This window comes from Hyaena hyaena, unplaced genomic scaffold (genome assembly GCF_003009895.1).
Source record: "Hyaena hyaena isolate Hyena2069 unplaced genomic scaffold, ASM300989v1 scaffold_64, whole genome shotgun sequence".
NCBI classification, from domain to species: domain Eukaryota; kingdom Metazoa; phylum Chordata; class Mammalia; order Carnivora; family Hyaenidae; genus Hyaena; species Hyaena hyaena.
The window spans coordinates 3,772,674-3,792,819 of record NW_024080698.1 but is presented as its reverse complement, the minus strand read 5'-3'; the positions used below and the strand labels follow the sequence as shown (position 1 = coordinate 3,792,819).

General features: G+C 49.9%; 1 protein-coding gene across 9 annotated transcripts in view; it reads right to left on the bottom strand.

The window, feature by feature from the left end:
* Positions 1 to 20,146, bottom strand: part of INPP4A (inositol polyphosphate-4-phosphatase type I A) — a 138,761-nt gene that overhangs the window by 95,986 nt on the left and 22,629 nt on the right. The gene's annotated exons all lie outside the window — the stretch shown is intronic.

The window sequence follows — 20,146 nt, the reverse complement described above, 5'->3', positions numbered from 1 at the left end:
AGAACATTCTACAATGACAACAGGACTCTGGGTTAACCCACTCAAAGTATGATGAATGAAGAAAGTTCTCAAAAGTCTCATTTAAAAATATTCTCAAATTAATAAGATGCTTACACTCTGAAATCAACAAAATAAAGGAACCCGTGGGGCACCTGGGTGGCTCAGTCGATTAAGCATCCAACTTCGGCTCAGGTCATGATCTCACAGTTCGTGGGTTTCAGCCCCTCATCGGGCTCTGTGCTGACAACTAGCTCAGAGCCTGGGGCCTGTTTTCGGATTCTGTGTCTCCCTCTCTCTCTGACCCTCCCCTATTCACACTGCCTCTCTCTCAAAAATAAAAAGTTAAAAATTTTTTTCTTTAAATAAATAAATAAAGGAACCCACAGCTGACCTGCCGTCACTAGAAGAATGGCAGCAGTGGTCCCTAAGTGACAGCTGGTGCTACAGGTGGGGAACAACCAGACAGACGCTAGCTGCCCGGTACCCAAGTCGTGCCGGGACCCACCCTGGAGATGTCTCAATCTGACCCTGCAGTCAGCCAAGGACAGCAAGCACAGGAACGCTGAAAAGAAAAGTTACCACAGTTCCCTTACTGCAAGTTTGGAAAGTAAAGGAGGAAATCCCCACTCAAAACCACACTTTCACTACAGTTAGCATAGTATCTATGAAACACTCTCTAGTTTCATAGATAAGATCTGTGTGTACAAAAGGGAGAGTAGCCAGTGTTTTCATTTGCATGTTTGATTGTAAACATATCTCATGCTTGGCCAGGCTGCATGCAGATCATATATTACAGACCACATCAACATCTTCATGCACATTCAGGTTTTAACTTAATCTACAATATGTCTAGGGTTCCTGGGTGGCTCAGTCAGTTAAGCGTCTGACTCTTGATTTTGATTCAGGTCAGGATCTCATGGTGGGAGATTGAGCCCCACGTCAGGCTGTGCTGACAGAGAGCCTGCTTGGGATTCTCTTGCTCCCTCTCTCTCTCTACCCCTCCCCTGCTCACATGCAGGTTCTCTCTCTCTCCCTCAAAATAAATAAGCATTTAAAAAATAATAAAATAAAATATGTCTTACAAAGAAGATATCATGTGGCTATTTCTTCAGCTCTCAGGCAGTCACTGGCCAGGTGGCAAAGCTGCAAAGACTCTGAGTGGTGGTGATGGAAGTGGGGACAGTCTTCACTAGTACAAAGGGCAGACCTCTTGGTAGAGTGCGGTCACATCCCTTCAGGCTGGGCCATCCGTGCACAAAGCAGACGCACGGCCGAGCTGGAGTGTGCTGTGTGCTGTGCGTATGTGTTGGAGGCGTGGGGGTACGTTTGCTGCAGAGTGAGCATGAGAAGACTGGCGTCCCTGCCCTCTGGCAGGATCTCAGGAAAAGCCGCTCACGGCAGCACTGCTTCTGCCAGTCACATATTTTATGCCATAAATCACAAGATTTAATAGAAGCCTAAATGCCTGTTAGGGACATAGTAAATTATAGTTCGGTCATATGGTGAAATACTGTGCAGAATTTGAAATGGAAATCATGGAGTTTATAACAACTGACAGGTGAAAACGTAAAACTCTAGGACCTACCAATGTAAATACGCAGAAGTACATACACACACAAAGTGGAAGACGTTAAGAAGAAAATATATTAAAATGATAATGCTGGTAGTGGCTGTACAAGTTTTTCTTTTTTTTTTTTAAATATATTTTTATTTATTTCTAGGAGAGAGAGAGAGAAACAGCGTGAGCAGGGGAGGGTCAGAGAGAGAGGGAGTCACAGACTGAAACAGGCTCCAGGCTCTGAGCTGGCAGTCAGCACAGAGCCCGACGCGGGGCTCGAACCCACAAACCGCGAGATCATGACCTAAGCGAAAGTCGGACACTTAACCGACTAAGCCACCCAGGCGCCCCACTGTACAAGATTTTCTTGTCTATCTATAGGACCCTGTTTTGCTAAACCCTTTCCAATGAGCATGCAACATTTTATTAACTACACCCACATTAGGTAGTTTAGTATCTCCGCACTATTTTGGGCCTTCTTGTAGTACCCTTCCCACCCTGCTCCCAGGGATAATTCTTCCCTCTGCCTCCCAGACTCTGCTGGAAGAGGGGGCCTCAGAAGCCTTACCCCTCCCCCAATCTCCATCACCCTAGTCACATGAAAAGTTCACACCCCACACTCTCAGCTCTTGGGACAGTGACTGGGGCTCGGCCACGCCTGTACCACAGGGCCAATGGCATAAAGCTCCAGTGGGCCTGGCAGACAGGAAGTAAGGGGGAGCCAAGAACAGGCTACATAGCAGAATGGGAGGCGGAGATTCAGAGGGCTGGGACCCAGAGATGGACACCCCGGGGGCAGTTTCAGGAATAACCACAGAGTGGGAAGCAGAAGTCCAGAAGTCGAGCTTGGTGATGTAGACATCCCTGCAGACATGAGAAAAGTAAGGAGGTAACAGGACTTCAGAGGCAGGTGCTGAGTCCTTTCTGGAACCCAGAGTAACTTGAAGTGACAGAGAGCAGTGACAGAAGGTGGAGAGGATGGCACAGTCATGGGTCACAGAGGAAGGGGCTCCCAAGCCCACTTCTGGAAGGAGATGTAGGATGAGCAGAGGAAGAACCCCAAGTTCATTTCAAGGCCTCTGGCTCTCTAGGGAGAAACACCCATGTTTCAGCTTATGTGAGGAGGCAAAGGGGAAAGTGGGGTGAGGAGCAAGAGCTTCGTTATGCAAAAGGAAAGGCTCCCAGCAGAGAGTGGAAAGGAAAACGTCACTGAATATAAACACAGTCCATCTGTCAGACACAGCCCATTTGTTCACCCAACCCTGGATGGCCACACAGCAGGGTGTGTCCCTGTCCCACCGTGAATGGGCACAGAGCAGCTGCCAGGAAGGTGGGACAGGTCCGGGAAGAGGGGGAACAGAGAGCCGGCCTGGGATGCTGTCTTCAGGGCAGGGCTCCTGAGCCATGCGCATGACAAGGGTTTAAAGCAGAGATCACAGGGATGCTCAGTGGCAGACAAACCTGACCAAATAAAGCCAACTCTGCAATAAAGGTGGACACAAGACCAGCGTGTGCCTTGCAGGAGGAATCTGGACAGGCTGACACCTGCCCCAGCATGCTCCCACTACAGCAGGGCAGGCGGGATGAGAAAGAGGAGGAAGCACAGTCCATCAGGACTCGGCCCCACCCTGAACTCGACTATTCCCTTACCACCTTGGGCGGCTGGCCAGGCAGCCACAAGCCCAAATTCAAGCTATTTCTGACCATAAGCATTTCTGACCAAGACTGAAACTGAGAATTAATAAGTAGTGCCTCCTTCCCATCCCCCAACAACCAAAATCTGTAAAGACTGAGTCACAAAATACAAAGGTTTAAGTGGGTAAAAATAATAAAATGTAAATTGAGGACAGAGGACTGAGGGAGACACTCGGGCATGTGTAGTTTCATTTCAGTTGTACTGGGATTAAACTGTCAAGCTGAAGACATTTCCTAGTATCATTCTTCCTCTAGTTTTTCATATAAACTATCACCTAACAAAATTTTTTATTTAAATAAAGTAGATCCAAAATTCCTATCCATACTACATTTTCACGAATCCTTTAACTTTTCTTTCAAAAAAGTAATGTAGGTGAAATAAAATTCTAAAGCTTACATCAGAAGCCATGCCTTTCTGTTAAATAAGAAGATATGCACACATCATTTTAGATCACATCCCTGGATGTCAACCACACTTGCCCAATGTCAGTAGTGACTTGCTGGTTGCTGGCATCTACCCCCCATGACAGGCCCACTGGGGAGACGACTCCATTCAGATAGAAGTGACAAGTGGGGGGCCACCACACGGCTGCCCACAGCCTGCCTCTTTCTACCCTCCAGGAGAGCCAATTACACCTGTCTAGAAGTACCCACCTTTCATTTTCAACCCACACCAGCCTGCCCTCTTTGTGGGGCCCTCACATCCTGGACCAGGTGTGACCACCAATTCTTGACCTCCATCAAGGCCCACCTCGACTTGTTCCAGTAAGCTAAAGCATGCCTGGCCAAGAGGTTCCTAAGTGCCGATTTAACCTGCCATCCCTGAAAGGGGTGGGGGTGGAATTTTACCCAGACCTCCAAGGTCTACACCCCCAAAACATGATAATGTATGAGTTACAGGCACAAAGCAGGGAAAAAAGGAGTCAGAAATCAGGGTCCCTCACATCACCTGCTGTGCCACCTTCTTTACCACTGCTTCTGTTTATTGAAACTTTTCCAGTTTTCAAAGTACACAATGTTGAGCTAATAGGCCAGGAAAAGATATCACACAACCCAACTCCAATGTGGTAGACTCGAAAATAAAGAGGAAAAGAAAAGCAAAAAGTGCTGTTGCTGCAGCCTTCACTAAAGAACAGAAAGCCTGGCACGGAGGCAGGGGTGGGGTGCGCCCTGAAGACCAGCTAACAGCTCTGGTCCAGCAAGCATCCCACTGCAGACTGCGGCTGCCTTCCTCCCCTTCCTGCGAGGTACCATTTAGCAGGAGGGACAGCCAAATGCTAAAAAAAACCTCTCCAAGCATAAGCTTGCTTGCTTACACTGGGTCACTTGGAGATATAATAAAACTTCCTCATAAATCTGCTATAAAGGCTCAGTGTAGTAAAATCATCTCATATGGAGAACTGTGGTGTTAAATTACATGGGGAATGGAGTCACTGAATCTCTATACCTAAACCACTTCAGACAGCGAAAACACACGCCAACCTAAGCCAAATGCAGCTCCATAAAGAAACCAGCACCCTCGCCATGCCATGGGATCACCCAGGGGTGGCTGGCAGCCGGAATCAGTGACTGTAAATGAACGAGGGTCCCGGCAGCCAAGAATGGTACATTTGAAACATGCCAAGTGACCGAGCTGGCTCTGCCACATAAAATGCTTCGAGGCTTTTGGGAAAGACATGCAGTTTCTTTCCTTCCGGAGCATTTTCAGAGGAAGATGTCTTGACCCCCACTCAGAGGCTCACACCATCCACAGGTGCTCCTCCAACCCCTCCTATTCACAACCTGCTGGCTTCTCTGTGGGGCGAGGACTTACACTGAGTGACACTCAGGATAGAAGCACCAGATGCAGGAAAATTGCACAGGTGCTCTAGCTAAATTCTGTTTAGTTAGGACCTGTGCCTCCAAAGAGTTTGGAGTTGAAAGATAACCAGCAAGTGAATTGGCAGCACGCCTGGTGCCTGGCATGGGAGCATGGGAGCAGGTCACACAACTCCTCTTTCTTACGGCTGGAAGGTCAAAGGCCTGTGGCAGCCCTGCCTGCGTGCTCACCCTCCACAGGGGAGTGTGACTGGAGAGACAGACACACCGGCACCAGAGGCCACACCCAGCAACAAGGCAGGCGGGTTGAAGATTCAGTGCCTGAAGCTGCAGCTGGCTACTCAGAGGGCTGCAGACAGCGCCCGTTCTGCCTGACAAGGCTGCGGGCCAGGAACAAGGGACCAAGTGTGCAAATGCACAGTGGCTGGCTGGCTACGTTGGTCATTTAGTCTCCAGCACAAGGAGAACCTACCAAGGCCTGAGACCGCATGAGAGGGAGCCCAGACTGAGGCCCAGCTCTTCAGAACTGACGGTGCAGGGGAGCAGTCGGCAACTCTGTCCCTAACAGGTAAAGTTACAACAGCACTCCTTTCTACACTGAGCCAAGAGAAACCATGACAGGACACTGGATAAAATCTAGGCTAGTCCCCTGAGCCTCCTGTCTCTGAGCCTCCCCTCCCTCCTGTCTCTCTCTGAGCCTCCCTTCCCTCCTCTGCAATTGGAAGTGAGTAATGACTTCATCAGGTGGCTGGGGATTCATGACCAAATCCTTGAAGCACACGTGACACAATGTCTGGCACGAGAGGCAACCTCGGGGCAGTGGGGGGTGGGGGGATGCTCCACCTGTCCAAGACAGTGAGGGCGCAGGATCCTCCAGGGACTCTACCAGGTACGCTTACAAATCAGGAAGAAAGGCTTTCTGCTTCCCTGCGGCTGAAGAGGGCAAGCCCAGAGGGAAGGATGCCGACACTGGGGGCTGAGGAAGCCCTGCAGCTCCCACTGGAAGAGACCGAACTCAGGCAAGACTGACCCCCAAAGATCCACCCCGCGCTGGGCTATTTGGAGGCAACTTCTATGGCCATAAGAAGATAAAAGTATGTCTGGGAAAGGCCTTCTGGAAAATCACATACCACAGGCCTGGGAGGGGCAGGGTGGTTTGGGAACCTGGTACAGCCCAATGAAGACCCTGAGGAAGGAGCCCAGCTTAGGGCCAGGCACAATAGGGCTCCAAAGCTCATCACATGGTAACAGCTCAACCCAAACGGCCCCCCAGGAACCAAGGAGACTGGACAGGGCTTAGTTGTTTTTTTTTTTAATACATTTTTAAATGTTTATTCATTTTTGAGAGAGAAAGAGACCAAGTGGGAGAGGCCAGAGAGAGAGACACACAGAGAATCGAAGCAGGCTCCAGGCTCCACACTGTCAGCACAGAGCCTGACACAGGGCTCGAACCCACGAACCATGAGACCATGACCTGAGCTAAAGTTGGACGCTCAACTGACTGAGCCACCCAGGCATCCCTCAGTTCTCTTTTAAAGTAAGTATCCCTTGGGGAAGAGGAGAGGGAAACAAGCTTGTTGGTACCATCTGTACCCCAAATTCCATTTGTAACTGTTATTTGTTTCAGAGAAGCTGGCACATGACAGATGTTTTATGTATCAAAGTAAACCAAATGGGACCTCATCCTTACACTCTGTCCATGTGGTTTCTGCCAATCAACCACCTGCTTGTGTCACAGACAATATGGATTCCAGGCTACAAGTGAGTTCTGTGTCTCCTGTTAGGTTCTGAAAAGAACCTAAAGCAGCACATCTGGTCAATTTATAAATAGTGGGGTCACAACTCTGGTCCCCATGGCTGAGACAGGCTGGTTCAGACCAGTTATTCCCATGAACAGATACCAAACCAAACCATTCATTCATCCCTGAGGCCTCTGTGAACTAGAACTGGCATGTGATTATTACAGTGAAATAACGGGGCTCTTGGCTTTTAAGCCACCTTGCTAAACTCATCGTGGTGGGGTAGCCATGGGACATCTCGTGAGGCACAGGCAGGAGGAGGTCCTGCCAGAGTACAGCAGATTCTGTCTCCCCCAGCAGAACTGCTGTCCATTAGAGGGGGGCCAGGAACCCCTCTTCACACTCCCAGATTTAGAAATGTGAGCAACTGGCACTGAAAGAAGTAGCCCCATTTGGGGAAGGTGACACAAATAAGGTAACATCTCCAGTGGGGGCTGGAAGAGGGTCAAGTGTCCAGGACAACTCAAAGCGCAGTCCAGGGACCAGCAGCATCAGCACCATGTGGGAGCTTGTAGGAAGTGCCTGACCTATCAGAGCCGACTCCCTGAGGTGGAGCCCAGTAATGTGCCTGGAACAAGGCCTCCAGACGATTCTATGCCACTGAAGCTGGAGAAGCTATGTCTAGCTTCCTGTTTTAGAAAGAGGCTTGAAGCTTGAAACAATTGTTTCCAAGTAAGTCTTCATGCTCTATGAAAACTCAGTCTCACCTCTCTTCAATCAACTGAAAAAGCACCACAAGAGAAAGACAGGGGTGTGGGCTACGTCCATGGACAGTGATGGAAGAAGGGAATGCAGAGTAAGTTAGGACAGAATGGGACCCTTTGCCTTCCCACCCCAGCCTCCCACCCTCCCCTACTGGGGCACCTACCCTCTTCACAGCCACAAAGTTGACCAAGAAAAAAGGCCAAAAGAGAGATCACCACTTTTTGGTGCAAGGTGTGTGTGTGTGTGTGTGTGTGTGTGTGTGTGTGTGTGTGTGATAGAGAGAGAGAGAGTGTGTGTGTGTGTGTGTGTGTGTGTGTGTGTAACTCAACACCTGCCCACAGTTAACTCAGAATCTGGGCTGAGGGCTGCCCCGTCCCCACTCTGACCATAACTTCAGCAAAGCTGGGTAGAAAGCAACTAGGCTATAAGGAAGGCTCTTAGTCGCCTCTGCCCTGGAACCCCTCAGGTCTTGGGCAAATGACCTGATCCTCAGATCAACAGACAAGTTAACAGAATGCTGTAAAAGCTGCCCCCAGACACAGAGACATCCTGGGTACAGACAGAGCAGGAGGTCTTCCCTCACGTCTTGAAGACAGAGGCCTTCACCAAGCCCAGTCTGTCTGCTCGGCTGGCCCGAGGCTGTCCTCTTGGATGGGAGAGAAGATACTATGACTTAAACACAGTGTGCCTGAGACAGGAAAAGGAAATACCCACAAATTAAAAAGTACACCCTATTTTAGCTCTAAACACACATCCCTCTCACAGAGAGCAATGTCCAAAATAGCACATCCTATTTTAGGGAGATCAAAGGCAGCTCCTAAATGGGCCACAAAACAGACCCAGAGTTTGGAAGGTCAGGGCTGTGTAATAATACAAGGTTAGAAGCTGTGGATGGTGTTTAACCACCTCCCACTCCAGCCCATTTAAGGCCCAGGAAACTGAGACTCCAAGTCCTCCTGACTCAAATTCTGTCCTCCACCTCTGATCTCTCCGCCCATGTGGGAGCTCAGGCAGTGGCAGACAGAAGAGCCCACAGCCTGTCCTCCCTCACCCTCCACAGTGTCCGGAGCAGGAGCAGCGCCCCTTGATGAATGGACACAGGCCGGAAGAGGTGGCAGCAGGGTGTGGCAGAGGGAGAAAGTCCCTGCTCATCAGCCAAGCTTTGGGTCGAAGAGGGTTAGTCACTCATGCGGGGACCGTGACTACCAGGGTCTTATTCTCTCACAAAGGGAAGGAAGTTCCCATAACACCAACATTGTGTCCTGGGGACACAAGGCAGGGAAAGGTGACAGCCAGCCAAAACAGCTCGAGATCTGCTGGAATCGAGGCTTTGGTTAATCCTCTCTTGTTAGGCTGTGGTCTACAAACATGGTGTTGTACCCTAGATAGAGAAAGGCTGCAAGCAAAGATGCCCCTAGAACTGGGGAGCAGAGCCTGGGGCAGTCACTCGCCGAGACCGTGGTTTCCCCAGTTCAGGCAGGATGACCAGAATGTGCCACCACACTTGCTCAGGACAAAAGGCCACAAGTGTGCTGCTGCGGGTACCTCAGGGAGTCCGGACAGCAGGTGGAACGGACCCCCTGTCCCTGGAAGGGGGCCTACCCCACAGCCTGGGGCCAGACCATCTGTGTTCCAATCCCAGCCCTGCCACCTCCCAGGTCACGCATAACCAGAGTTGACTGGCTCGACCTCCTGCTCCTCAGTTTCTCCCTCTGAAACTGGCCTACGAAGCACCCACCTCATCGGGTTGTTGCATGGACGAGATTATTTCATCCCCATAAACCGTACATGGCACACACACACACGTGTTTGCTGCTATTCTTACTATCACTACTACCAAGGCCATGCAACACTCCCAAGCCTCCGGGACTGTCCCATCCATTCAGAAGCAAGGGTTCTGGAAGCATTCGTGCCAAGCCACTGGATCAAGGACAGCAGGAGAGGCTGTAAGCACCCAGGGAACGCACAAAATTTACAACAGGAAATAAGGCCTTGATGAAGGTCGATAAATCTATTAAAAGCACCCATTAAAAACCTGGCTAGAAAAGAAGAGGCCAGAGGGCCCCCTGAGAATTTCTATGCTGGCAACCAGGAACTCAGACAGAGGCAGGCCCAACTCCCCTCGGGAGCTGGACAGGTCTCCTGGAACCCACCCCAGATGGCACCCTCAGCAGACTTGCCTCCAGCTCTTTCCTCCCTGCACACACCCAGGGCTGGGCCACAGTGCCGTGATTAGCGCCTCCAGGACTCCAGGACTGGGGATTGGAAACCTGATGGGGTCGGGGGAGGCTGCTGCTCACCCCCATAATAAAGGGTACAACCCAGCTAGAGACAGTCCCTGCTCTGAGGAGCTCCTGGGCTTGAACCCTCCTGAGGGCAGACCAGCAGGGCAACCTCCACTCAGTGTGGAGCCACGTTGAGATTGACCAAGAATCCAGTCGGGGTGAGTATATACAGACCCTCAGGGCCCAGTGCAGTTGGCACGGTACGTGTGTCCTAGCAATGCCTGGCCTGAAACCTGGCATTAACTGGCACTGAATAAGCAAAATTCAAATTCTAGGAACTATCAAGACTCAAATTTTTAAAAGGTTTCTGCAATCTCAATTTAAAAAAATAAATCAAGTATCTTACAACATAAATTCTCATTATCCTATATGCCCATTCTAATTAAATTCTCTTAAAAATTTTGAGATTAAAAAAAAATTTTCAGGTGGCAAGTCTGACTCATTTTATTATGGAGGAAAACGTGGGCAAAATCTCATTGCTAAGGAGGCTCGTTACCACCAAGCTACTTGGAGTTGATTTTAGTAAGACTCTACCATCAAATCTTGACTACCTGTGGGTGGATTAAACATGTGTGGATGAGCCTTGGTAAACAATGAGAAAGCAGTGTATTTGTGGGGAAAAATGAAAACCACTACAATTGCACTCTACTGAGTACAATTTGGAATTATTGACAACAAAGGGGGACACACGGGGGCCCCCTACAGAAACAGGTCCTTCTCCATCATGAGAGTGCTGCTCCCCTCCTCCCAGAGCCCCCACCCCAGTAAGGAAAACAGAGGGCGAGGAGTGGGCTGCTGTGCCCGCAGCTATAACCATTTTTGGTCGCGCTGTGAAATACTGACATTTTAAAATATAAAAACAACGTATCTGTGAAGTTCGACGTGCTTTTCAATTTTACATGTAACTTTTACCAGATTCAACTCATTTTGTACTACATTTTGGCTCCTTTTATGTTACCTGTGATTTTGCTTTAACCCTCTCCGACCAAGTCTGTCTTCCTGGTTAATCAAAAGTTGAGTTTCAACAGCTTGGGGGAGAGAGATGTTTTCGGTACTTGAACCACAGCCCACGGACAGGATTCTGGAAGGCTCTCTGTGACCTAGAAATCTGATAGGCTAACTCTCTGGCTCAAATGAAATCCCTTCCATGGCTTTCTCAGCACACAAAGGATGCAATCCAAAGTCCTTCACCGGCAAGCACCTGTGGCCCAGCTACCTTTCCCAGGCTAACTAAACGCCACAGCACAGGTGGTTTCTCTCAGGCTTTCGAATATGTATGTCCATGGCTTCGCTCAGGCTGTCCCCTCTGCCAGGAATACCTTTCCTGTTCTTGTTCTTGTGGGCTTGGGCTTGACAATTCCTACTCCTGTTTCATGACCAGTTTAAATAGCAGTTTCTCTGTGAAGCTTCTCCCACATCCAGGCAGAAATAAATACCCTCCGCTCTTTATGACACAGCCTTCTCTACAGCCATAAAGAAAAAAAAGTCTTTAATACCCTGTAAATCCCCATTTTCCCTGAGCTCAAAGGAAAGGACTGAATCATCTCCATCTTTAACCCTTCAGTGCTCAACACAGAGCTGACCCACGGAAGCAACCTCAAACAAGCTTTTATTAAATGACTGACTGAAAAACATCAATTTTGTATCTTCAACGCCCCAGATGGGTTCAGTACATTAGAAAAACTACTTGCAATGCTTTTTTTAATCAATAAAATAGATGTTTTCTTAAAAGCCATGACTATAAAATAATGAAACTGATTTCCTTGTGCTTTGCTTAGGCTGATGTCAGTGGCAATGTGCAAGGAGAGGTAGCGGACTGCCAGGGAGATGGTGGATGCTGGGGCAACAGCAGCCTCGTTGAAACGGGTCTGCAGCCTCCAGCACCTCGTGGAATACGAGAAGGCCAAGACCTGGGGTCAGGAGCTTGGTTTGAATCTCATCTGTCACTCAGCAGCCAGGAGACGCTGGGCAGCCAGTTATCTGCTCCAGCCCTCAATGACAGCTGTGGAGTGAAAGTCATAAAGCACCAGTCAGGGCTCATATCACCCCACGCTCTTGGGAGCACAGAGCAGTAAGGTCTCTAGGGCATTTCCACATTGCAAAGACCACCACACTCCTCCGAGTGCAACTACTTTGGAGGACATCCTTGGAATGTAGGAGTCCTGCTTAAAAACATAAAACCTGGGGCGCCTGGGTGGCTCAGTCGGTTGGGCGTCCGACTGCAGCTCAGGTCATGATCTCACGGTTCGTGGGTTTGAGTCCTGTGTCGGGCTCTGTGCTGACAGCTAACTCAGAGCCTGGAGCCTGTTTCGGATTCTGCGTCTCCCTCTCTCTCTGACCCTCCCCTGCTCACGCTCTCTCTCGCGTGCGCACTCTCTCTCTCAGAAATGAATAAAACATTAAAAAAAATAAAAGAAAAACACAAAACTTGCCATGGACCCCACCAAGCACCCAGAAGGATGGGAGATTGCCCTCAGCCTACCGTACCACGGACACCAAAATCCACTTGGCAGCAGGCTGATCTTGAGACTAACAAGGTAATATTAGATGCTATTAATACAAAAAGAGAAATTAACGGGAAACTAAAACAAAACCACGATTTCCTAACCTGGGTGGGTGGCTTTCCATACAAACTATTAAATGAACACATGCTGTAGAAGGAAGATGACACAGTAACATACATGTCTGTAAACGAACACCACCTCCAGGAGGATGCCAAAAATGCTGGGCCCACAGGCTGCCTCTGGAGAGGGGAGCTAGAAGACAGGACAGGCACCATGATTTTTCTCTCTTTACCCTTTTGTAATTTTTGAGTGATGTCACAGGTAAACATCGTCATAGTGTGTAACTACGTAAGATATGTAATAGCCTCAAACAAATTTTGAAATTTGAAAATTGACCCACAGTGAACAAACTGTATTTTTCCCAATATCATATGTATTAACTCTCAAGCATGTTTCATTCCATTTCCTGGTGAAGTGGGAAGTCAAGATAATTTAAGACCCAGATCAGCTTTTTAATGCTGTGTGACCTTAGGCAGCCGTTTAACAGAAGTGTCACTTCCAGCTTCTGAGAAACAAATAAACTCTGCCCTTCTGTTTCCAGGGGAGGCTAGATGGGACAGAAGGACAGACATAAAGCACCCCGTCCACTGTGCAAATGGGAGCTGGTATGCTCCCAGGGACCTGAGATGGACAGATGAAGGCAGGATGAGTAGATGAATACAGGGAAGGTGGAGTAGTCCGCAGGCCAGGAGTGAGGGTGCTCCAGACTACAAGTGTCACAGGCCCCCAGTGACTCACCAAGGCTCAAGAGGCAGCAACCAGCCCTGCGGCCACTACCTGTCCTGTACGAGGCTGCCGACCACACCACAGTTTCCTAAAGCAGCCCGCCATGACCAGTGCCCAGAGCATTCAGGAGAGGCAGGAGTCAACAACTTGGCTATCACCCTTTCTGCGCTGCACCTGTGATGCCCTCCCTCCCTCCACTCTGTGGCTAATGGAAGAGCAGCTGAGCATAGCAGAAAGGAGCACCTCATGGAGAGAGGGAAGCCAGGGGCCTGGGCTTAGCCCCAGCCCTGGCTAAGGTGCACGTCTCTGGGCAGGTCACTCATCCTTTCTGGCCTTCGGATCCCTCTTCTACAACTGGAGTAGCTCGGATCCCCTAGTCGCTTGCCTGTTTCTGCAGATGCCTTACTCTGATGACTCATGGGGCCAAGGCCCACATCAGATGGTCAGTGAAGTGAGCCAGGCCTGGGGGAGGTGTTGCAAACGCCACTGGGGCTTCTCCCTCATGAAGTCACAGTCTACAGGGTAGGGTGACACATACAAAACAGCTAAATGCAGGAGAAAGTGCCTCAGCAGAAGCAGCTGGAGAATGGGACAGGCATCTGCACCAGGTCCCTTTGCAAGAACCACTTGGCCCCTTGGACATTTGCCCCAGTGCTTGCCCCTCTCATTTCGGGTCAGGTTCTCCCCTGAGTTTTGAGCTCCCACAGGGAATTTTACTCTAACACCATTCTCCCCATGGTACCCACAGGTGCTGGGGGCGGGGCCCTGCATGGGGGATGGCAGTGAACACCTGCTGGAGGGATCAAGGCCCTGGGTGCTGCAATTTGTACATGTTCACACCACTGACCTTTCTGCTCTGGATAGGCCTTAAGGGAACTGTCAGAGGGGGTGGGGGACAGTTCAAGTCCAGCCATGTCCTTACACCCTCCTCCCCTCACCAAGGACCCCATCTGTGGCTCCTGCTTATCACCACTTAGCCCCCCACCCCAGCTCTCTGCCAGTGTCCAGTGCAAGGGGGCCACAGGCAGATACAGGCCTGGCCACAGAAGAGAAAGAGAAAACAGAATCACATGGGAGACCAGAAAAGGGGCCTTGTTGGTGGGGGGGGAGCACACAGCCCAGTCGATACTCTTGGTCCCCACAAACTCCTGTGGGACACATAACAGGCAGGTCTCAAATAGGAGCCCAGCACCAATGCCACACCAGCTCTATCAACGTCACCCAAGATGGTCCCCGCTTAAATCAGCCCACGCCCCTTCCAGACCCTCTAGCACAGTTTGCCTGGCACAGGGTGGAACTGCGGATCTATAACCTGATCTCATGCGCCGGGACTTTAGCCACACAGGGGTTTCTCAGGGACTCCTGGGGGCCACGAGGGCAGGGGCAAATCCACTAACGAGGTCAACGACATCTTGGGAGCTTCAATGTTTATGGGATATTTGGGGGCCGAGGGGAAGCTAGCAGATCACTGGGCTGAGCATTTCAAACCAGTCCACTTAGCAAACACCACGCTCGTCCCTGGTTCCTGAAAGCTCAACCTAGGATTTTAGCCTCCGAGCAGCAGTAGATTCATAGGCCTAATGTCCAAGCGCACCTCACCATCACCCACACCTGCATCCACAAGAGTTTAAACTCAGCCTAACAGGAATATTCCAAATGTGACAAAATATGACAGGTATCTTAAGTTAAAAAACAAAACGAAACTCCCATCTGTCATATATTTTAATTCTACAGTTTCCTCTGACAGCTTAGTGAGATGACCAAGTTTAAAGGAAAGAAAAAAAAGCTTTTCAAAACTCAAAATTTTTTTTAACCTCACAGGGTCATTCATCCCATATAGTGTCTCATGGAATGGCTGTAAAATAATGAAACAGTGTCTTCACAGGGCATAGATCAGAGCATCATTCATGCTGGCCATCTGCAGTGAAGCCATAGACACATGCACGCACACATCTAACACCCATGACTAAAACCTTTTAGTGTGACCTCAAATCAAAAGTTTGCCTGAATCATTCTGGTTCCTGACATACCAGACTGAATGGGTAATAGCAAAAATGAAACCCCTATTGAAGCCTCTTCAAAGAAGGCCAGTGAAGGTTTCGTTGAAATGTCTCATAGTTCCTCCTATAGCCTGGCCCTGCAGTATGCCTGATGGGAAGCACATCCAAGGAAGTGACCACCCAACTCACTACCACTTCTTCATAGTCCTGGAATCATACTTCTTCCCCTTCTGCTCCTTAAGTGCCTGGCCAAGAAGGGAGAAACACCCCCACTGCATAGGGGTGAGGTGCAGCAGGTTAAGGCTCTGGGCTCCTTTCCTGGCCATGCCCCTCAATGGTGGGGAAGGGAAAGGCTGTCCACTCAGGGACACAGACCCGCAGGCAGGCCCTCAGCTCCCTTAGAGCTCAGAACTAGTGGCAGATGGACCTCACCTCTCCTCTTCACGCAGTGGGTGCTTACAGGCATGCAGGGCTCCGGGCAGGAGGCAGCCAGGGCGGGGTGTACCTGTGATTGATCAGCCCCCACAGGCCACTCTCCCCACTCCCATACCTCCAAGTCTAGGCTGGGCTCCCTAAAATCTGGGGACATGACAAGGCAAAGAGGAGGATTCTGAAATCTCAAGAAGTGAAAAGGAGAGGAAAAAAGAAAAAAAGAAAAGGTTGAGCAAAGTCTTCATGGCAGCCACAAATCCTATGGGATAAAAACCCTACTGGATGGGTTAATACCTCACAGCCTCAAGCCACATATGACTCCTTTATATGTCTAAGACGAACATGATCTTCATAATCAGTGTCATTAAGAAGGCTTTGTGGCTGTAATTCCTAAACTTTTAATGAAAAATAAAGTTGCCTTTGTTATTAAACAGCAAGCGGGACTTTCCCGTAGCTGCCTCCCAACCCTACGCCAGGCACTTGGCTGAGCTACTCCCCGGGCCGCTCACGCAATGCCTGCTGTAAACATGGCAAACATGGTGTCTTGTTGCAAGGGGTCTGAGACAACTGCTTGGGCGTGGGCCTCGTGTGGGCCCATCCTGTGCCAACGCTGTGGTTCTAAAGAAACTCAGGGAAGAGTACCCAAGATACCATTACAGAGAATGATAACAACAACAAAAAGCAGGGGGTGGGGGAAGCACAATTCTAAACAGAGTGGTCAGGATGGGCCTTACTAAGAAGGTGGCATGTTTTTTTTTTAATTTTTTTTTTTTTAATGTTTTATTTATTTCCAGGAGAGAGAGAGAGAGACAGCGTGAGCTGGGGAGGGTCAGAGAGAGAGGGAGTCACAGACTGAAACAGGCTCCAGGCTCTGAGCTGGCAGTCAGCACAGAGCCCAACGCGGGGCTCGAACCCACGAACCGGGAGATCATGACCTAAGCGAAAGTCGGACGCTTAACCAACTAAGCCACCCAGGCGCCCCAAGAAGGTGGCATTTGAGCAGAGACCCAAGGAAGCTCTGAGAGCAAGAAAGCCCTGTGGGTACCTGAGGGAAGAGATACCAGGCAGAAGGCAACCCAGGGCAACCTGCCCGAGGCCAGAGAAGAGACAGTAGGAGGAGATGAATTTGGCAGTGGGGGGGAAAGGCGGGGGAGGTGGTGGGGAGGATGCACTGTGGAGCCTCATGACCGCTGCCTACATCCATGAGAATCCTCAGGAGGGTTCTGAGCGGATGAGTGAGCTCATCTGATTTTGCTCTGGAAAGTCCTCCGGCTGCTCTGCTGGAAAGAGCCTGAGCAGGGGCAAGGGCAGCAGCAGGGAGAGCAGATGCCCTGCAGTAATGAAGGCAGAGGCGAGGGCACAGGGAAAGGAGATGCATATGTATTCTGAAGATGGAGCCAGCAGGACTTCCTGACAGATGATATGGAAAGCCAAGAGCTGTCAAGGACACTTCCAAGGCTTGGCTGACCACCTCAGCAACAGAAGGGGCATGTGGTCATTCACAGAGGTGGGAAGAGCAGGTGAGTATGACAATGAGGCTGGTTTGGGACATGTCACAGGTGAGATGTTTACTGTCAGGAAGGCAATGGATACACAAGCCTGGAGTCCAGGGGCGACATCTGGACTGGAGTAGTATATTGAGGAGCGGTCAGCCTATAGGAGGTTAAGTGAGCCATCAGAATGGATGACACCACCAAAGGCCGGAGCAGGGCATGGGTCCAGGACTGGGCCCTGGAGGTATCAGGGAGTAGAGGAGAAACCAGCCCAGGAGACTGAGTGAAACAGGTGGGCAATCCAAAGTGAGGGGTCCCGGGAGCTGTGGGGAGGATGCTCCAAGGATGAGGGAGGGAGTGATGACGGCTAGAGACTGGCCACTGCTGGGGGGCAGGCAGCAGTGTAGGAGAGGCTGGCTTCAGACCGTGAGAGTGGCACTGAAGTTGGTGGCTGGTCTACAGGAGTACAGTCCGGGCTGCTGGAAGCGAGGCCAGCAGCGGTGAGCAGGGTAGGGTGAGGTGGAGACCAGAGGTGTGAGAGGTTTGAGGAGAAGGTATGACACGACCGTCTAGGACAGGGGTCAGCCACATCCTGCCCACCATGTGTTTTAGAAAGTTTTAGTGGAAGACAGCTGCATGCAGTTGTTGCCCTGCCTGCGGCAGCTGTCCCACTACAACAGCAGAGCTTGCTGGTGCTGTGACAGAGTCTGTACCACCTACAAAGCCTAAAATATTATTTGGTCCTTTCCAGAAAAGCAGGCCAACCCCTGGGCTAGGACTGTGGCAAAATACGCTCTGGAGGCCAAGTGGTCTCACCCACGCTCTGAGGTTGTAAATTTAGAGCCCCGTCAATGTGGCTGTCCTCTCCAGCCACAGGCCACTGTGTTGAGAGGCACCCACAACCAGGGTGTGGTTTCATCCAAGTGAGACCTTGAAGGGAGAGAGGTCAGGGCCCTTTTCCATCAGTATCAGCCACTACCACCACGGAGCCAGGCCTGGTGTCCAGTGGAGTACACTACATGTGTGCACATGGCCTCATTTCACCTTCCGGCCGGAGACATGGGAGCACTAAGGCTCAGCACTGAAGAGACCAGCCCCCATGGGGATTCAAACAGGCTGGCCCGGGGTAGAAGCCCAAGTTCCTAACCCCCAGGGCCCAGCCACTCCACCCCAACTGCACCTCAGAATCACCTAATGGAAAGGTGACAAACGGCAATGCTGGCCCCACCCCCACATTACTTTACTGGCCCTAAGTGGCCAGTAAACAGGCTTCCATGTTTCTTGAAAGCCCCCCGTGGAGTGTAATGTGCAGCCATGGTGGAGAAAGTTGGACTGTCTCCGTCCCTCCCTAACTCCCAGCACCTCCCTCTTCCAGGCTGTCCAGGTGCTCTGCAGGGCTGGCTCCTCCTCTGCCATACCAGCCTTGATCTCCAGAGGTCTCTGCCCAATCCCCAAGGCTGGGAGTTCCCAATAACAGGGGTCTTTGGTGACCTGAGGTCCCTCCTGCCCTCCATGTCCAGCCGTGAGCTCTGCGTCTGGTCTCACCTGGATTTATGGTCCTCTTGTGAACCCATGAAGGGTAAACAGACTTTGATCCTTCACCATTCAAGACTGTGTTTTTTCTCCTTCACAAACTGAAGTCTCACTGGGTTCAAGATTAAAACTATCAAAAAAGAAATGCCACAGGTCTCAGGACCACAAATGTGACCCACCAGTCTCACCTCACACAGTACTGACTCTGGTTTGGGTTTTATTCCCCTCCATTCCTTTATTACAACTCCCTGATGGCACCTTTAGATTTTCTGTTCTCTTTACTGAGACATCAAAATTGGGGTGTCTTTACCCCTTAACTGTAAAACCTCAATATTTTGCTATTATTCCACTTATTTTGGGCTATCACATGTTAAATTAGCTCATGGTCTCACTGCATTGGAAAGTAAACAAAGTGCTATAATTGATAAATATTTTAAAACTCAGTTCTGGAATTCCACAAAAGAGTGGCTGAACTTCTGGGCAGTTCAATCAACAGGCTGCACTCCCAAAGTCCATTTATAAATTATTTGGAACCCAGCGAATATTTCTTTTCATATAAAATTACCATTAAGATGGTATTTAAGTGTCCAAGCCAATAGGCAAATGCCTGTTTGACTCATTTGTTCTTTTGCTATTTTAAAATAAGGAAAATGTTATTAGAATACAAGAAAATCAAGTGTGTGTTCACATGTGCATATACAAGAAAATCAAATGTGAGTGGATATGTGCTGGGTATATGCAAAAGCATTTGTTACTTAAGGAAAAGAATCTTTCCATCACTCAGATGCTAAACCACAGAGGTAGAGAAGAGACTTTCTGCTCACTTCTAAGGGTGGGACTCCACCATACCTGCCGCCACACTGGTGGGGAGGGGGTGGTCACTAACACTGCAGCAGCGAGTTCTCAGTCTAAACTGGTAACACGGACAGAGAAAGGATGTAAACAGATGGCAGATCAAGATAACAGAGTGGTGATGGGTAAATAGACGAGGGGAAGGGGAGGGGGGTGTACTGCATGGGCTCTAGGCATCCAAGGGGAAAACACAGCAACTCTGTCTCCCCAGCTCTACTTGAAGAGACTCAGAGTCCAAAAGTCTGGCGTGCTCACTGAGTGACTGCCAGAACATACACAAGCATGAGACAAGTATTTAAAAGAGACGTGGAGGGGCGCCTGGGTGGCTCAGTCATTTAAGTGTCTGACTTTTTATTTTGGTTCAGGTCATGACCCCAGGGTCATGAGATCAAGCCCCGCATCAGGCTCAGTGCTGAACAGAACCTCCTTAGGATTATCTCTTTCCCCTCCCTCTCCCCACCTCCCGTTTGTGTGCACGCTCTCTTGCTCCTTCTCTCTCGCTCTCTCTCTAAATATTAAAAAAAAAAAATTTTTAATTAAAAAAATAAAAGAGAGCTGGAAATGAAACTGTGCGTCCCCATCAAAAAGCATACAGACACTGTCACCTGCTGGCACCCCCTGCCACTGCTATGCATTTGGTGGCTGGTCTATCATTGGGCAGGGCCTACCCGGCTTAGCTGTAAGTA